At 42.8% G+C, this 20,109-nt stretch overlaps 1 protein-coding gene across 1 annotated transcript in view; it reads right to left on the bottom strand.

Moving 5' to 3' along the window:
* Positions 1-16,281, bottom strand: part of LOC138293239 (bromodomain testis-specific protein-like) — a 1,110,548-nt gene extending 1,094,267 nt beyond the window's left edge. The window contains exon 1 of the mRNA XM_069232347.1: positions 16,189-16,281. The gene's annotated coding sequence lies outside the window, so the exon portion shown is untranslated. The remainder of the gene's footprint in view (positions 1-16,188) is intronic.
* Between the last annotated feature and the right edge of the window lie 3,828 nt (positions 16,282-20,109).

The raw sequence follows: 20,109 nt of genomic DNA, 5'->3' as shown, positions 1-20,109 counted from the left end.
GGAAGAAGCAAAAAGATGGTCAGAGGAAGCAGACAGACAACAGAGCCAGCTACACAACATGCTCTCTGTAGAGGGGCTCAACAAAAAACAAAAACAATTCTGAAACTCTCTAGCAGTGTAAGGACACAAGTACTTGGGCCATGCTCTGAGGGGGGGGGGGGGGTCATATGCAAGGCGAGGGAAGTGATGACCACAGAGTGGACCAGCAGAAAGACAGCAATTGAGAGGGACTTTGAAGTCTATCAGTGGTAAGTAGTGGGTGGCATTCAAGCCCACCAAGAGTGAACAACACGTCTCGAGAGGCAGCTCATGCGCTATCTAGTCAAGACCTAAAACTGTTGGTAGTGAAGAAAGGATAGTGGACAATTTCTGTTAGGTAAAGCAAGGACACTGGACAATTCCACCAGAAGTAAAGAGTAACCAGAGTTTTACTATCAGCCCACCAGAGGTGTTCTGGCCTGGGGGGGGGGGGGGGAGGAAGAACCACAAATGAAGTGCTTGGAACAGAAGGAAGGAATACTTTTCGAATTGCATTGGGGCCGTTGATGAACAGAATACTATGTAACCTGACCCAAAAAATAAATAAATAAAAAGAAAAAAGTATTTTGTTATACCCTTTGGGATCTCAAGCATTAATGATGTATAATCAGATGCTGAAAGCTGGGGTTTCAGGTGACAACTGCCTTTTGTACTGTACTAGCAGATTTAGATACATACTCCCCCCCCCCCCCAAAATCAAAATTCTTCCAAAGAAGGGGGGGGAAGGGGAGTGAAACAAGTGACAATTATTCAACTACCCATTAAATGTTAGTGACTGGTTGTAAATTTGGAGGGTTATAGGATGAATTTAACAGAGATCATGTGTTGATGCATGCCAGTAATTTGGCCATTCGAAAAGAGATTGATGGTAAATGGTGATGCACCTTTAGAAGAAATTGTGCATGTAGTTCAGGAAACAGAACAGAAATGTCTAAAAGATAAACTACTGCGTTAATAAAAAATGGGAATTCAGTAGTTGGTAGAGTAAGGGATGATAGTGATAGTAAGGCAACATATTGTTGTTATTAAAAGAAAGTACAAAAGAAAAATTGAAGATGTCAATGTGATAGGCTGGATCATCTAGCTTTTTAGGAAGAAGTGTCCAGCTAAGAAACAAAAATGGGGAATACGTGGCATTATAGTACATTTTGTGAAAGTGTGTAGAAAAGAAAAGGGAATACTGTTGTGTGTGGATGATGAAAAACAGAATAAGGACGATATCAGGATGAAAAGAACTCAGATAAATGTGTAATGAATGGCTGGAATAATAGTATCAACGCAAGGACTATAAAGGAACTGAGAAAAACTAGAACGTGTTGTCACATTTAGTGGTGTACCACAGAGTGTATGTGGATTCTGGCTCACCGTTTAGCATTACTAATAAAAAGGTTTGGAAGGAAACATTTCTGACAGATGAGACTTTTGGAGTCACACATACCCCCAGAAGGGACTCTGAGGAAAGGATTGACATTTTGGGCTAAAGAACATTTATTTTTAAATGCAAAAGTAGAAAAGCAATTAGGAAGTTATGTTGCACCTAAGGGACCCAACGTCACAGTCAAAATATATATATTTTTTTAAGTTCTACTTCTAGGGTTAGACCCAAATAACAGGGAGCAAGAGGCGGTAATGTATGATACAGACAAAAGCAGGGAACATGCTTTGTAATGCCTGCTTACTGAACGAATTCCCTAATGTCTTTAGCAAATCTGTTGGGAAATTGATTTTAAACACAAAATATTGTTAAAACTGAATGCTCAATCTACAGTTCATGGACTAAGGAACATCCCTATGTTTTTTGAGGGAGGAAGTGTCAAAGGGATTGCAAAACAACTGAGGGAACTAATATAATTGAACAAATTGGTTTCGCCCTTGAAACAGAAGTTGTAGAAGTTAAGATTTTGCATTGACCAATCACCATTTAAATAAGAATATAATTATCAATAAATTCCAGCTACCCACAATTAAAGAAATGCGGTCTACGGTCAAGGATGCCAAAGGGTTCTCGATAGTGTACTTGCCATTGGTGTAGACCCCAATTGTAAGGGTTGGGTGGCATTTCTTATTCATGCAGGCGCTTTCCAACTCAGGAGAATGCCACTTGGGTTGCCAGCAGCTCTGTTTCAAAGAACAATGTTGCAACTGTTTGGTTAATGTTCTGTAACAATATTTTTCCAAGATGAGATTCTAATTTTTGGTCAGACTAAAGAAGAACATGACAACAGACTAAGAAAGGGTTTGTGTACAATGGAAAGTAAAGGTTTAACAGTGAATTTTCGAAATGCACATTTGCAGGGGCATGTTATGTGAAGATGGTGTTAGACCTAAACCTAGTTTGTTTTCGGCGATACAAGCAGCATAAGGTCCAAAATGCAAGGATGGAGTCAGACCCTTCTTAGAGCTTGTAGAATTTTATTCAAGGCATGTCCTGATTTTTTCTGGCAAGGTGTTCCACATTAGACAGTTATTGAAAAACAAGGGGAAAGGTCTGGTCGGAGGATCATCACAGACTTTATGATTATCAAGGAGACTATAACTAAAAAAATCAATATTTTGATGGGGTTTGATCCTCAATTGAAAAGTGTTTCTACGACCAATGCACATGACAAAGGTTTTAGGTGCTGTGATATTGCAAATTGAAAAAGATGGTAAAGATGCTATAATTGTGTATGCCTCTACGACCTTGTCTTCATCTGAAGAGAAATTTTCCATGGTTAAGAGCGACAGTGCTTGGCTTGCATTTCGGGTTTAGAGCATTTTAGGGGTTTTATTTGGAGTTGGCCAGTCACTGTGAGATGTGATCCTAAACGCTTAGGTTCTGTATGCGCAGGCAGGATTTTACTTATAAATTTATCCATATACCATGAAAGGAAAACTTAAACGCTGATTTGTCAAGAATAAGCTTCCCTTCGAAGGAATGTGAAGATAAGTGGGATGAAGGACATGTTGGTTCAAAAAGCTGTTATGCCAGCAATGACAAAGGATGAATCATAGGCAAATTTAAAGAAGAGTGATACTGTAGAAGGATCAAATCATATAATAAAAATGTTTGTCCTGTGAAAGACACAGAAGAGGGGCATTTTAAGCCCTACTAGGGTGTGTGAAGCAAGTTATCAGTGGTTAAGGACAATATTACAAAAAGGTGATAGAATGACTCCATCAGTGATGATAAAGATGATCCTCAATTGCTCATGATGGGCATTTTGGAATTGTATGTACAAAATAATCTGTTATGAAACTTTACTGGTGTCCTGGTATGGATTTAATAATTAGTGTGTGCTTTGTGCCATGGTGGATAAAACCCACACACCTTTACAGCCCATAATGTGTGATGACATTGTTGCGAACAAACCATGGAAATATGTTGCCATTGACATCACAAGACCAGTGGGATCATAAAAATTATGTTTTGGATTTTAACAAATTTTATTTTCACGTTGCCAGTTGTAAAAACTGCTCCAAGGATTGATTTAGAGGCGATATTGAAATTTCTACACAATTTATTTACTCACCAAGCCTTTCCTGCATAACTTTTAAGTGACAATGTAGTGCCATTTATGTGCAACAAGGCTAAAAACTATTTTGAAAGTACTGCTGTTGTACATAAAACCAAGTCATGAAACAATCCCAAAGGAAATATGATGAATAGGTTTAACACTTGGTTAAAGGTGCAATACAACTGGCAGGAGCAAGTAATTTAAGTTGGAAAGTGCAAGTGGGTAAGGCAGTATGGGCTTATAACGTTGCAGTGAATGAATCTGCTGGATGCTCACCTTCTTGGTTATTAGAGAAAATAAATCTGTATCAAAGTATAATCTTGGCTGGTTGTTTGAATCAGGGATAATTTCAGTGAAAGCAGCAGATGAAATAAGGTATACTGTGTGGAGCTGGCATGGCAAGTCCTAAGTGTATTATGAATATAAAACAATGTGAAACCAGTAAATCTGTGTGATGGGCAATGAGCGTTTAAGGGTGAAAGTATATACTAAGAATGTAAGGAGATAATGGAACTCTATGTCAGGACCAGAAGCGGAGATCAGGCTTTACTTTCCACGATTTATTGCTATAGCAGCCCTTCAAAAGGGTAACATTTTCAACTGTCAAAAAAATGTTTAAACAAAGAAACTCGTTTCCCAGCAGTCCTCTGTAAATGCTCCACTGAATGTCCAATCGCCTGCTAGCGTTGCTCTCCAAAACCCTCCAGCAACGCTCCTTCTCCCTCTTTCTTTGCTGTTCGTCAGCCTTTCAGTCAAGTCTCTCCCTTTCCCGTTGTTATTGAGGTGTTTACGTTCTGTTTGAATAAGTTTGTTAACTTGCTTGTGTGCCTTACCTTCCAGTGCGGTCATAGGAGCATTTACTGCTTCTTTGCGGCTGCCCAGATTTATTGCTTCAGGGGCTCCGGGCGCGTCACGGTCTTCCGACCCCTAGAGGTCCACGCACCACATCAGTTTTGTGCTCTGCACGTTTTACTTCCCAGTTGTCGAGCACCTCCTTGTCAGTTTTCTGCTGCTGGAGACCTGCTTGGCCATACTAGGAAGACAGAGGCATGCAGAAATAAAACACTTATTCCACCTCTTTACAACAAGCCCCCGCCTGCCTGGAGTCGAACATGTGCCAGCTGGTAGGAGCGCTGGCGTTTTCACTTAGGACCTACCCAGGCGGTAATAAAGCTCCTGCTTAAGCAAAGTAAGCGATACCTGGGCCTTTTTTCTAATTGATCTCCATTAATTCATTGGGCAAGGGCCTTCACTGTCTTACTGTCACGGGCAATATTGTGGTGTGCTTCAGCATACCCCTTGAAATCTTGAGAATAATACCCCAGACCTTATGGTCCTCTGATGCACAGCCCATTTGATAAAATATGGGAAATACGTTTTGGGGGAAATCAGGCAAAATATCTAGAGAATGAGGGGTCAACTTAGATGCCTTTGCCCAGCTTAAGAAGGCCTTTTTGGCCTCCTACCTTTCAGGACCAGGTTCTCCTCTCCCAGGCACCTCCAGAGATCTGCCATCTCCAAACTCATCTGACCAGGGATCTCCTACCAACTCTGATGCAGAGGACTCTCACGAATCCAGATCCTAGCACCTGTCTCCTAAGCCCTCGAAGTCAGCACAGGAAGGTCTTGCGGGTTCTCCTAGGGTCCCAGAGACGGGTATGCTTGACCCAGAGGACCGCAGAATGGTCCCCAGCCTCAAACGGTGACAGCATGTGTAGCAAATCGGCTGCGTAAACCCATGGACAAAGAGGTCCGGAATCGCCTGCAGGTCAAATGCCCTTGCCCTACTTTAGAGGAAAAGGTGGCTATCACGTCCAAAATAGGTACCCGGATAACAACCGCGCTGGCTAAATTCATCCAAGATCCCAAGGAGATTGACAGGTCTTTGCCATCTTGCCAAGATAAACATTTGGACATTACTGGCCCCCTATCAAAGATTCTGGACATGGTGAAGGATGCCAAAACGTCCGATTACCTGATCTCCCCTGAGGCGCTACCCTGATGGGCCCCGAGGACAATTATTTTCTTATGCAACGCGAACTGCGCCATCTCTACCGAGAGGCGCAGGTCACTGCTTATCAAAATAGACCCTAAACTGTGGGACCTGGCAACCTCAGAGGCAGGCTCCGCAGCCCAGGGAGGGCTCTTTGGCGATGTGTTCATTTGGGAACTAGGGAGATTTGTCAATACATTTACCTCCTGCGATCAAGCCCATACCTCCAATAAAACTATTTTCACCCTCCATGTTTTTGCGACAGCCAGTCATGGTAGGGGGCCAGTCGGCTTAACCAACAGCCCTCCTTCAGGTGCTCTGTCCCCCGCAGGGGTCAGTGGCAGGACTCATCACGTTTCACCAACCCTACCAGAAGTAATCCCCCGCCAACATAGCTCAAGAGGGACCTTCTGAAGTAACACTTCATACAGAACCTCTCAGGCAAAGGGTCTCCTTCCAGATGGGTACTCAAATTGGTGGCAGACTGGCACTTTTCTATCACAATTAGGAACTCCTGACCTAAGATGCTTGGGAACTACAGACAGTAAACAGTTTCCACAGAGTTGTATGTTCCCCATCTCACCTAACCAAACCTCGCCCGTTCATTTTTCTCCAGCACAAAAGGTTCTGGTGGACGAGGAGGTCACAGCTCTCCTGGACAAGGGAGCAATTGTGCCCACACATCCACACCCCAAAGGTTTCATTAGCAATTTGTTCTTGGTAGAGTAGCACAATGGAGGTCATCAGCCCGTCATCAACTTAAGGGAATTCAATGAATGGTTAGCATTTTGCCATTTCAGGATGGAGGGTATCCACCTCCTTTGCTATCTACTTCTGGCAAAGGACTGGATGGTAAGACTGGGCTTAAACGATGCTTACCTGACAATCCCCATTTGTCCACCACACAGATGTTTCCTTCAATTCCAGTATCGCTCCCAGATCTTCCACTTTATTTCTCTCCCTTTTGGACTCTCCTCTGGCCCCTGTTGCTTCACCAAGATCTTGAGACCAGTAGTGGAGTACCTTTGGTCAGCAGGAGTCAGATTTTTGGCATACCTGGACGATCTTTTACTCATGGATCAATGTCCTTCACGCCTCATGGTACATCTGCAGAGGGGAATCCTTGGGGTGTGTGATCAACACTGACAAATCCTCGCTTGTCCCTTCCAAGTCATTCCATTTTCTGGGCTTTCCTATGAACTTGGTGAAGGCCACCCTGAGCCTCACATCCTGGAAGTTGTCTCGGATCAAGCACGACCTCCGCAGGACACTGAACAAACCCTATTGTTCTCTCTGACAGATAGCTGTCGTAGTGGGCCTCCTTTCATCCTCTAATCAAGACATACTTCTAGGCCCCCTACATTATCGGGCCCTGCAACACCAGATGATTTTCCACCTCTGCAAGGGCCTCACCTACTCACAGTCCGTTCTCCTCTCAGAGGAGGCAAAGGAGAAGCTCTGTTGGTGGATAGCGCTTATGGAGGCCTGGAATGGGCGCGCAATTGTCAGCTCCCAACCCGACCTGGTGATGCAATCGGATGCCAGCCTTTCAGGCTAAGGGGCACGATGTGGCACCTTCTCTACAGGAGGAAAGTGGTCATCCACAGAATTGTCGCTCAACATCAACTGTTTAGAGTTGATGGAGGGGTCTTTTGCAGTAAAATGCTGGAACAAGGACAAAGCGCAATGCTGTGTCCTCCTCAAGATGGACAGTGTGGCAGAGATCCGCTACATCAACCATTTGGGCAGGACGAGGTCCAAACTTCTATCCGACATGGCCATGGACTTCTGGACCTATTGCCTCGGCCGCCTGATCTCAGTCACGGCTGGACACCTCTTGGGTACAGACAACCAGGTGTCAGACTGGCACACCCTTTACTGGCAGGACTCAAGTTTATGGCAATTACACCCTCAGGTGTTCCAACAAATCTAGAAACAGTGGGGCCCATTCACAATAGACCAATTCGCCCGTCACATCAGTTGGACAGGTGGTACAGCTGGAAGCTGGATCCCGGAGCAGTAGCGATAGATGCTTTCCTTCAGGACTGGAGTGGGGAAGCGGGCTGTGCCTTTCCCCATTCGCCATGATTCTCGACCAGTGTTCAATGGCAAAGGGAGGATCTAGTGATGACCACCCTGATTTGGAGATCTCAAGTTTGGTTTCCAGTTCTGATGGACCTTTCCTGGGACTTTACAATCCATCAACCCCTATTTCACGATCTTCTCTGAATTACACAGGGGAACTAGCGTCATTTAGTCCTACACGGCTCTCTCAATCTTATGGCTTGGAGGATTACAGGGAACACTGGATGGTCCTGGTTATTTCACAAGAGGCTGCATCACTTCTCGCTAAGTCCTGGGCAGACAGCACCACCAAGCACTACTGGTGATTGTGGGCTAGATGGCTGGGTTCGTGTCATTCAAGGCAACTGGACCCCTGGGGTGGATATTGTCCATAACCTGAATTTCTTTGCCTCCTTAATTGTAGAGAGGCTAGCACAAGGAACCATCAACAATTTCTGTTCTGCTATCTGGGCGGGTCATTCCCCGGTTGATTGCCACCTAATGGGGGAGCACCCTTTGGTTTGCAAGTTACTAAGGGGCGTTAGACTGTCAACCCCGTCGGAACCAAATACTCTTCTCTCTGGGATGTTAATAAGGTTCTTCTTCTGTTCAAGAATTTCCCATCAAATAAATACTTATCCTGGAAGCAGCTCTCGCCTAAATTCACGACTTTACTCTGTCTGGTGTCATGCCATAGACTCTGTAACCCAGAAGGGGTGACTTTCTATATTACTAAGAGAACGAAAACGAATTCCAGGGTGGTAGCGTATCCCAGTGTACTTAATCTACAAAACTCTGTGTGGTCAGAACATTGAAAGCTTATGAAGCTACGACTGAGAAGTTGCGTTCTCATGGAGAAAGAAGTCTCCTTATTGCTCTTACTAAGCCTCAGCAAGGGGTTTCATCTCCTACCATCACAAGATGGTTTAGATGGGCCATGCAAAAGGTGGGCATTGATTCATCTTACTTTAGCACTCACTCGGTGAGAGGAGCCACGGCCTCAAAAGCCTTATCAGCTGGAGCTTGCCTCAAAGACATTCTTAAGGCTGCAGACTGGTCCTCTGACTCTACATTAAAGACCTTTTATTTCAAACCAGTCCAACATCTGGCCTATGTAGTGGTGGGGAAATTTTGAACTAGCCTAATCCTCTCCTCCGGTCCGGACATAGAATGAAACATTTCCTAGCTATCGTAACAGAAAGTTTCAATTCTATTAAGGACACAGAGGCGAGGATTAGCCACCCGGTCAGCAAACTGCTCCCCCTCCCTATATAGTCATAGCAGTAAAGTTGCAGATGGAACTCTGTTTACCTGTAAGTACAAAGTTTATGGTTACAATCGAATTTATCAAGGTATGCAATTATTACAAGTGCCTTTGTTTATGGAAATTGTGCTTTATTTTTTGCTTTCCTACTGTTTGGGTCTTATCGATACCATGGTGTTCATAGGCTCATCTGCTTCCATCTCAGGTATGGAGTCTTCCAAACAGGAGTGAGAATTACAGGGATAGCTGTTCTCACAGGAAGAAAGAGGAAGAAGGACTGTCGCCTGAGGGTTTTGGAGGAGGCACGTCAGCAGGGGATTGGACTTCAGTGGAGCATTTACAGAGGACTGCTGGGAAATTAAGATTCTTGGTTTAAACAGTTTTTTGACAGTTAAAAGTGTTAACCTTTGGAGGGCTGCTGTAGCAATAAAGTGTGGAAAGTAAAGCCTAATCCTTGTCTCCGTGTCCTTAATAGAACAGAAACTTTCCCTTATAATACCTAGGAAATGTTTCATTCTGTACATTTGACTGATGGCAATGTTTGCATTTTAAATCTTTTTGCTGTTGGAAGTGAAAATATTTAGAACATATCTACAAAACAGTGTTTGAGGGAAAATGGATGGAGAATGGGGAAATAAATGTTCTTTGTTTTTAACTTTACAAATAAAGTGAGCCTCCTGGATAGGTTTTACTAGGAAATAAAGTATCTAATCTTCATAAAGATGGGATGGAACTGGATGTTCAGTCTGATTGTCTTGAGTCAAATAGTGCTGGAAACGAGGAATTCTCCATCTGTGGAATCATCTTGTGGGCAAGAACCAGAAAGGACTCAGAAAAGGAGGAGGCGAAACAACTACCTGGTTAAAATATTGGTTCTACATGGAGGATTCTAAATAGTTTCATGTCCGATTTGGACCAGTCCATTATATCTATTGTGAGTGTATTTTTTTATATTAGTTTATTATGTAAAATGGGAGTAAAATAATTGTTAACTATGGCTCTCGTAGAGCCCCTTCCTCGTTTATTTCAGATTCATAATCCACTGGTATGACATAGCAACAGTTGATAACTAAATTGGTTACTGTAATGATGTAACATGGCTCCATGCCAGAACACTGGGCATGGAACCAGCTTGTTCTGAGGTTCTGTCATGCAGGGTTCTCTGCATGACAGTTGAGATGCTGGCTGTTGGTTGAGGCTGTAATAAATACCTCCTACCACATATCTTCATCTGGTGTGGACTCACTTTATTACACTGGCGACGCTTGGGCGGAGAAAGGAACACAGAGGAAGGGACAGCCTCAACAACAACAAAGAAGGAAGAGCTTGGATTATTTAAGAGAAAAACGGAGATAACTTACAGAGACGTGCTGGGAGAGGATCGAGCATCTTGCAGCATGTTCTAGCGGAGAAAAGTGTGAAATTGCGGTTGTAGGGGCTTTGTGGAAAGCTGTTTGAGCGTTTACTGAGGATCAAAGTGGTCTCTGTATGCTTCACGACGTCAGAAGGTCAGTGAGCAATTGGAAAAGGACTGAAAGCTGTGGGAATTGTTGGCGGCCATCTTGAGTGTGGTGAAAGGAGAAAAACAAGCCAGATTGACTGAAGAAAATAGACTGGATGTTTGGTTGCGGCCATTTTGAGTGAGGAAAACGATCCGAGATTGCTCAAAGAGAAAGCAAGCCCAACTGCCTGAAGAAAACGGACCAAATGTTTCGTGGCGGCCATCTTAGATGAGGAAGAAGGAATTTTTTTTTTTTACAGCGCAATTGTTGGAGGACATCGAAGAAGAACATCGACGGTCTATTGGAAGTTGAAACTTAGACGGAGACTGGATAAGGATCACTATATTGGTTTGTGGTCACGGGAATATACATTTCTTTGGAAACTTTATTGCACTTGTGGAATACAAGTATTGGGCGTTGTAAAATGAATAAAACTGAAAAGGTCGTCTCTGCGGTGACAAACACACCTGAAGACCCGTGTTTGATATAGCGGCATCGTGCTGGGACATACAGTGACTGGCACACCTTTTGGACTTTAAGTACTTTTAGCAACTAGTAGGGTTTGGAATATATTGTGGGGAAGAAGTGTTTTACACCTCTTGTGAGTATGCAGAATGTTACGGCGCCGCCGTTTTTCTTGTCAGATCCAGGAGAACCGGTTATTAAGTGGAAGAAATGGAAAAAGATTTTTGAGAATTATGCCAGGGTGTGTGGTACGAATTTGAGTGATGAAAGGAAGCAGGCACTTTTGTTACATTGTTTAGGGGGTGAAGGACAGGAGGTGTTGGAAAATCTACCTCCATTGTCGCAAGCTGATCAGAGGGGGTTGAATGAATATGAAATATGTGCAAGACAACTAGATTTACATTACTTGCCAAAGATTAGTACTATTATGGAAAGGTACCATTTTGGTTTGCGGGAGCAAGGGAAAGAGGAGAGTGTTGAAGAATATGTTACGGCTTTACGGAAGTTGGCTTCAAGTTGTAAATTTGGGGCGTTGGTAGAAGAAAGGATTAGAGATCAGTTTGTGCTGAGGTGCTGCAGTGATAAAGTGAGGGAAGAACTCTGGCTAAAGGACGAGCCACCGTTGGATGAGGTTGTTAGTATTGCAAAAAGGGTAGAGCATATGTTAAAGTGTGTTGGAGAACTAAGTAAAGCACATAAAGAAGACAAGGTCAGTGTAAAAGTACAAGAAGTGGAGTGTCAAGTCATACAAAAAGATGAGAAGGAAAAAAAGTATGAGGGTGTCCGTGAGAAAGGTGTTGTAATAGAAAATAGCGCAGGAAAGACACAGGGGAATAGGAGGTTTGCAACACCTTTTCAAGAAATTGCTACAGATGTGGAAGATTTGGACACATGGCTAATGCAAGTGAGTGTCCTGCTAATAGGATTACTTGTAATGTTTGCGGAAAAAGAGGACATTTTGGAAAAAATTGTAGGATGAGGAATAGGAGAGATTCTAGATCAGAAATAAAGGAAGTCAGTTTTCAAGTTAGTGAGAGTGAGGTGGAACATCCCTCTGAGTGGGTTTTGGTGGGGGATTGTTAGAGTCAAAATGAAATTTGATTCGTGCTCTCACATCACGTTTCTCTCAAAGGATTTTTTTATGAAGAATTTTCAAGGAAGGAAGAAACTGTTCAAACCTAATATTAAACCTACGGGTTATGGTGGGTTGCCAATTAAGTTATTAGGTTATTTTGATGACTGCATTGAGTACAATGGTAGGTTCACAGATGCTAGGATTTATGTTGCTGAGAGGGGTGATAATTTGTTGAGCTGGAGTCATCAAGCACGCTTGGGTGTCATTCTCAATCCTAATGCACATCCATCTGTTCAGGTACAATCTATTGAGGGTGATGAAAACAAGTTTGTGAGAGCTTTTGGTGAATTGTTCAGTGACACCTTGGGGTGTTAAAAGGGGTACAATCACCATATTAAGTTGAAACAGGGCGCAGTACCAGTTGTGGCAAAAGTTAGACGCATTCCCATTTGTGTCCAAGATGCTGTACAAAAAGAGATAGATAAATTGTTGTCCACTGGTGTTATACAGCCTGTAGAGGCAACGGAGTGGTTAGCTCCCATTGTTGTGGCACGTAAACCAAATAATGAAATCCGTCTATGTGTGGATCTTCGTGCCTTAAATAAAGAAGTGGTGGTTGACAAGTTCCCACTTCCCAATATTGAGGAATTAGTATCATCGTTGGATGGTGCTTGCTATTTTACCACTCTGGATATGGCATCAGCATACCATCAGGTTCCGTTGAGTAAAGAGTGTCAAGAATTAACTGCTTTTATTACGCCAATGGGGGCCTTCAAGTTTTTGCGTATGCCGTTTGGGCTGGTTTCTGCGGCCTCAGTATTCCAGAGGATTATGGAAGATCTTTTTAAAGGCCTTTCAGGCGTAAAGTGCTACCAGGATGATGTATTAATATGTGGGAGAAACGTGAGAGAACATGATGAGAGGGTGCATGCTGTGCTTAAAAGGATGCTTGATGCTGGGTTATCTATTAGGCGAAGCAAATGTAAATTTGGAGTTACTGAACTGGACTATTTGGGTCATCATATTTCACGGCAGGGGGTGAGTCCTAAAAAGGACTTGGTGGACACTATCGAAAGGTTATGTACAAAAGATGAGGTTTCTTCATTCTTAGGTATGGCAGAATTTTATAACAAATTTATACGAAATTTTGCAGATAAGACAGTAAATCTAAGGAAGTTGATGTGTAAGAATGCAGAGTTTGTTTGGACGGAAGAGTGTGGTACAGAATTTAAACAAGTAAAAAATGATCTCAGGAATGCACCAAACTTACAAGCTTTTGTACCTGGGAATCCCACTTTCATTGTTACTGATGCGAGTATAAAGGGGCTGGGTGCTCTTCTTTTTCAGATCAGGAAGGGCCAAGAGGTGCTAATAGCTTGTGCTTCAAGATGCTTGAAAGGGGCAGAGATATGTTATTCTGTTATAGAGAAGGAAGCGTTGGCAATATTCTGGGCCATAAACAAGTTCAGAAAATTTGTGTGGGGATCTTCTTTCGTAGTCAGGTCTGATCATAAACCCCTGAAAGAAATTTTTGAGAAGAAGGGTTTGGACTTGATTTCCTCGAGGATCAGGAGATGGGTCATTTCCTTACAGGAGTATAACTTCATATTTGAATACATTCCGGGAAAGACAAATGTAACGGCAGACTGTCTGTCGAGATTGGTGGAGGTGGTAGAGAATGATAAATCTCAGGATGAAAATGATCAATGTGATGCTGAGTGTGGCATAAGAGTTTGTGATGTTACGCTGGGGGCTGTAAAGGAAGATGAATGGAGGGATGAGTTGCAAAAGGATAGTGAATTGTGTTCTGTGATGTCTCTTTTGGATCAGCATAAGTCTCGAAGTCTGGTTAAACCTTGGTTGTTAGTTGCGAATGAGTTAGCCGTTGTTGATGGCGTTCTGATGAGGGGCACAAGAATGATTCCCCCATTGAGTTTGAGAGAAGTCATCATGAACATGGCTCATGAAGGGCATATGGGCATTTCTAAAACCAAAGAGCGCATCCGTCAGGATTTCTGGTGGCCTGGATTAGATTTGATGGTGGAACGTACTGTTAGGGAGTGTACACCTTGTCAAGCTAGTGATAAGGTACTCAAACCAAGATGTTCACCTATGGTTTGTAGAAGTTTACCAAAAAGTCCATGGGATGAATTAGCTATCGATATTGTGGGGCCATTGCATGGAGAACATCAGACTCCTTACCTGTTGGTGTTGCTGGATTTGTATTCACGATGGGTGGAGGTGAGTTTGGTGAGAGAGATCACTTCTCAATCTGTGATCAGTTTTTTAGAATCTGTGTTCAAACGCGAGAGTTTTCCTAACTCTATTCTTTCTGACAATGGTCCGCAGTTCTGTTCTGCTCAGATGGAGGAGTATTTTGTAAAATGTGGAATTGTACATAAAAAAATTGCGTTATATCATCCAGAGGCGAATGGTGCTTTGGAGAGATTTAACAGGACTTTAAAGGAGAGTATACAATTAGCAAAGGTAAACTGTTTAGATTGGAGAAAAGAACTGCAGGGTCGTATAACAGCTTACAGGTACACTCCTCATGCATCAACGGGGAAGACTCCTTTTGAACTGCTCAGGGGAAGGTCTCCAAATACTTGTTTGTGTCCTGGCTGGATGGTTGCTGGGAAGGGTTTGAAAAACAATGGTATTGGGGAATGGAGAGACAAAGAAGTGTGTCTGCAAAGCAAAAGGAAGATTTATGTTGATAAAAGGAATAATGCGAAAGTTACAAATTTTGAGGTTGGAGATAAAGTAAAGGTCAAAGCTCCTGTTGGGTGTCAAAATTGGTCAAAATATACCTCTCCAAAAACTATCATTAAGCTGTTTAAAAATGCTGTCAAGACGGATGATGGTCGCATCTGGAATCATAGTCGTGTAGCACATTTTGGGGGGTGTGGTGTGGCCGACAGGAGAGATGATACTTCTTATCGTTTTCCCTCTGACATTGAATTAAGGTCTGATAATACTCGTAGGAGTGTCAGAACACGCAGGTTTCCTTTACATTTGCGTGATTTTGTGTAGTTCTTTCTACCCTCTTTTTCTTTCTGTTCAAATGTGTTTTTTGTTCTCATGTTATTTCTGGTCTAATGTAAAGAGGAAGAAGTGTAATGATGTAACATGGCTCCATGCCAGAACACTGGGCATGGAACCAGCTTGTTCTGAGGTTCTGTCATGCAGGGTTCTCTGCATGACAGTTGAGATGATGGCTGTTGGTTGAGGCTGTAATAAATACCTCCTACCACATATCTTCATCTGGTGTGGACTCACTTTATTACAGTTACCCACTGTTGTAATATAACGGCCTTCCAAAGCAGGCAGATTGGCTTCCCTGAGAGCCTGTCAGCATAGCTTCTCTGATTTGAATAAAAGCAGAAATCACAGCTGCAGCAAGGGGAAGGAAGATAAGGAAGGTGGTGGGGTTGGTAAAGGATGGCAGGTGAGTATTTTTTTTTTTTTTTTGTAACCTATGGGGCAGGGATACATAACAGAAGACATGATATGTAGGACTCCTCCTCCTCCCCCCACCCCAATTACTCCTGGCCCAGGGGCAGATGAGTTTGGGTACAAGTAAATTACGGGGATGTTTTTCACCTCTGGGTTCGGAGTCATATAGATCAGAACCGCTCCGCTCTCGTTGTCTACTGGAAGTCCCTCAAAACCCCTCAGTGAAAAACATCCCCATAATTCACTGTTACTCTTCTATAATTCTCTGTTTGCTTTGGAGAGAAGGGACGTGTTGCGTTATGCTTAGTAGAAGTTGGAGTATTGGTGAACGTATGTATAGAGCGAGTGTTCAGGAGTGTCGAGCTAGATTTAAGCAGACTAGATGAATGCAGTGGCTGGCGTGGCTTTACTGCTGACACTTTTCTCGACTAAACTACAATTTAAACAGTCGCGTCCTTGAGTCATTACGAAACAAATAAGGTGGTTTCTATGACGCCCTAAAAGCCTGAAGTAAGGTCACGACACCCCTGGGCTCGCATTCTTCCCTCTCTTTCACTCCAAGTTCTCAAGTCCAAAAACAGGCTGTTTAGCATGTATAAAAAAAAAACCACACTGCATTTCATACTAGAAGCCTCATGTCAAACGAAAAAGGAACGTAAACTGTGCATTCGAGGAAAGTTGGGACCGGAGTTACAGTTTAACCTGAAACGACATCCAGCGTCAACCCATGAACGTATCCTTTACTGACAGAAAAACATATAGAAATTACATAATAAAAAAAGCACGCTTTCACAAAAACCACATTTATTCCACCCAAAAGGTCCGTTACTTACCAAAATAATCCGTGAACTCAGGTTCCTAAATCCGTTACTGATTTTTTTTAACGGATCACATCACATGCCTATAATTTCAGGACTTCCGGGACGTCCGGAACAACCAATCCTATGGTTAAAAATATTCTGGGAGATTTCAGAGTGTGGGCGGGACTAACGTGGCCCAGGATTGGAACATTTCCGTATTGTCAGCCAATCGTAGTGCGCTGTATAGAATTGTCAAGTATTCATTGGCTATGGAGTTCACTCTGCTACGAAATCTGAGCGTGCATCTCAGCCAGCTGGTCTCGGCCTCGGCCTCCTCAATGAATTTGCAGCGGTAACAAGTTCATTCATGAGGTTTGGCCTAGAGAGGGCCGGTCATTTCCTGTGTGTCTGCTTGTGCTTGCAGTGTTGCTTTTATTTCTGGTACTCAAGTCGTGTATGCGGTGCAGCAGGTGCCTGGTAGGATATGGGGTAGTACTATTTTGAGTAAACATAAGTATTAGGTAATTACGTTTCGTGTTCTATCTGTTATAAGCCTCCGCTTCGTTTCACCATTTGCGGCTCCTTTCCAACTGCTTTTACTCTCTAACTACCACCCACTGGCGACCGTTAACATTCTAAACAGGTGCAACAACGAGTTTGGGATTGTACAGAGTCCACCAGATGCAAATATATTCAAAACCTTTTTGCATACGTGCTTACATTTTAGAAGAGGAAACTGGGAGTTAAAAAACAAGCATTTGCAATCCAATAGGTCTCGCATTTTTTTTTTTTAAATTGGAGCTATTGGCATTGTAAATGTATACCTTTTTTGCAATATAAATTGGTTAACCTTGCGTTATAATTTTGTCTTTTCCTTCTATAATTCCAGTGGCTTTGCATATAGCTAAAGTATCTCTATTTTTCTTCTTTTTTTTTTTTTATCTGTAGCAAACATTCAAAATGTTTTTATTACGATTCTAATTTAAAACTGCCATGCTAATTTCAATACAATACCACTTCCACCACTTCACCATTAGAGTTGCTGAATGGCATATACAAACTAGAAGGGTTACCCAAACATACCAAGAGTGTTCAAACAGAAATAGTCTAGTAAGTATGTTAACTAGGCCTGAATTATGGATGTAATTGTAATCAACCCTAGAAGGATACAAGACCAAGGCAGCCATATTGGGATGTTAACCTTTATCTCACAGATGTCAGCTCGTAAACCTATAGTATCTTCACCATTCTCCTGTATGCACCACCTGCTCCAGGTACAAAACTAGGCCCATGGTCAGATGTTCAGTATCTTCCGAGACGCAAGGATTCTTCCCTATAGCCTGACAGATTGAGGGTAATGAACAGAACATTTGCAGGGGTTGCTGAACTGCACACTGGAATGTGGGGTGGGATACTTAATGTTCCTTAAAATTAAGACAGCTGAACACGCAAGAGCATTTGTAATTTAAAGAATAATGGCATTTAAGAAGATTTTTTAAAATTATTTGAAGATGCAAACAATAATCACATTTGTATTTGTGTGTAAAGGCACCATGCTCCAGCTAGAGAATATCAAAGCATCCTTTAATAATTGAGAAGCCATTGCCATCTCCCTGTAACAGATATTTTACTACGGTGTGCTGGGAGAAGGATTAAATGAACGAAGCTCAAACACAATCAGTTTTGTTCTTTGTCAAATTCTTCATTCACTTTTGCATGAAGGGAAAGGAAATCTCCCCACCAAGTTTCTCTCCTGTTCGTGGTGTAGATCTAGGCTTCCACAATTCCCCATGTAATTACTCTCACTGGAAGCTTTTTACAAAACGTGTTGCTGAAATGTTAACAGATTGCTCAGTGAAGTGGTTAGGTGCATGTACGAGGCAGGTCTGTGGAGACGGTCACCTCTGCTATTTAGTCTCAGAACGTTGAATTTGGGACCATCTATATTTCATAAACCAGGGAAGTAAAAGAGACAGCAGAAGGGCTGCTACCTGAACAAAAACATGTATATCACACCCTTCAGCCGGAGCACACACTTCCATATCACGCAGCCAGCATCACCTCTTGCACGGGAAGAGATGGTGATGCCTTTAGAAGCAGGTTTGTGCAACAAGTGTGACAGCATTTGCATCCCTGCAAGTGGTTTACTGAAGGAATTTGTAGGCGACCCTTCGAGCTTCTGCTACAGACTGAGGAGATCAAAAGAGGGATTAAAGCATTGGCAAAGAAGTGAAACCTATTGGCTTTGCCAAAGCTTTTTAATTGGCAGAGCAGAGTGCAGATATGTAGGCTTTAGAAAGTGGCCTGGTGTGTTTTTTTTTTTTTTTTTATTTTTTTTTATAAAGTCGACCTTCCCACTTCTGCTCCGAGGGAGCGCCAGAGGACATCTTCTAGGGTGCGCACTCAGGGCACCCTAGAAGGCATTGGCAAATAGGTGAAACCTATTGACTTTGCCAAAGCTTGTTAATTGTCAGAGCAGAGTACAGATATGTAGGCTTTAAAAAGTGATGTGGCAGTGTTTTAAAAAAAAATATTATTATTATTAAGAGTTGACCTTTGCACTTCTGCTCTGAGGGGGCGCCAGAGGACATCTTCTAGGGTGCGCACTCAGGGTAGGGGCTCCGCACAGCCTCTCCTCCGAGATGCTTCTTGTGATACCCCACACTGTGAGGGGGAGTAATTCACCCCAAACTAGGGCAACGGCATCACTCCCACACACAGAGTATTTTTTACATACGTTGTGTGCGGCTACTTACATGTAAATCCCCCAAGGCAGAGATAAGCCTTTTGTCAGTGTGCAGACTCCAAATGTGGCCTAAATTTAGTGGCACTCTCTTCCTGCTGCTGAGTGGGCTTATGGGCAGATGTCAGTACCTTAAGCGCTGTGTGGGGAGTTTGCACTCCGTCGTCCTCCTCCCGGGCTTGGCACTGGTGTGGCAGGACTGCTTCTCTCTCAAGCATTTTGTAGGCAGGGGGTTCCTTAAGCCACTGGGCCGTGAAGTCACTGTCCCTGCTGCAAAATTGAGCGGTATGCCCCAGTCCTTCCCCTGAATGGTAGCTGCACGCATATTGGAGAACAAGCAATAAAGATTCTGTCACCAAAGTAAGTACGTCTATCATCAATCAGAAGCCGTGTGAGGATTATTTAGGGCACCGTTGAGTCACGCCATCCTACGAGGGCAGGGCAGTTGGGACGGGGAAGGTGTAGAATACCGAAGGCAACATGCTTGATCTCGCCAGGACTTTTTTTTCAGGGGTGGGCGGGGGAGGGGCGAAATGCAAGCACGGGCCATTTTACAAAGGCTAGAAACCCTGTGATCCGAAATGCAAAATGCCCCTAAAGCAAAGAATGCTATTTTGTTTTTTTTGGTGGAAGGAACTTGAAAGAAATTGGTTTTATGTAGCCTTATAGGGTTTCCGAGTTCCAGATAGCTAATAGGCAATTAAAAGCATGATCACATTCAAAGTACAAACATAAAAACACAAGTACAAATACATAAAAAATAAAACAGGTGCTCTAACATAAACAACAATAAACAGTGTATCAAATACACAGTAAGTAAAGCAAAAATTCAAAAGACACCCACATTTGAAAACACTGTAACAAAGTAAACATAGCAGCACATACAAAGCCACTGAAACATAACAGCACGTAGGAAGCCACTGAAAACAAACACACACACATAAACCAATTCAAAACAGGATCGCACATCTACAAACACAATTGCATGTGTTTCAAAACTGTTCAACTTTACCAAAAAAGTCTCCTAACAGTATGTAATAAAATAAAAGTGGAAGACTACAGGTCCTGCGGCAATACTCCAGGGGAGTGAACAACTTAAAAAAGAGAAGGAACAGGAAGCCCAATTAACCACTGGCCAGGCAGAATTTCTGCAAGACAACGCAATAGACAAATCCAAAGGGAAAGGAGGAGTCTTTCCCCACAAAGTACAT

Source organism: Pleurodeles waltl, chromosome 4_2 (assembly GCF_031143425.1).
Source record: "Pleurodeles waltl isolate 20211129_DDA chromosome 4_2, aPleWal1.hap1.20221129, whole genome shotgun sequence".
In the NCBI taxonomy this organism is placed as follows: Eukaryota; Metazoa; Chordata; class Amphibia; order Caudata; family Salamandridae; genus Pleurodeles; species Pleurodeles waltl.
Note: the sequence above shows the minus strand (reverse complement) of the source record. Positions and strands in the feature narration are given on the sequence as shown.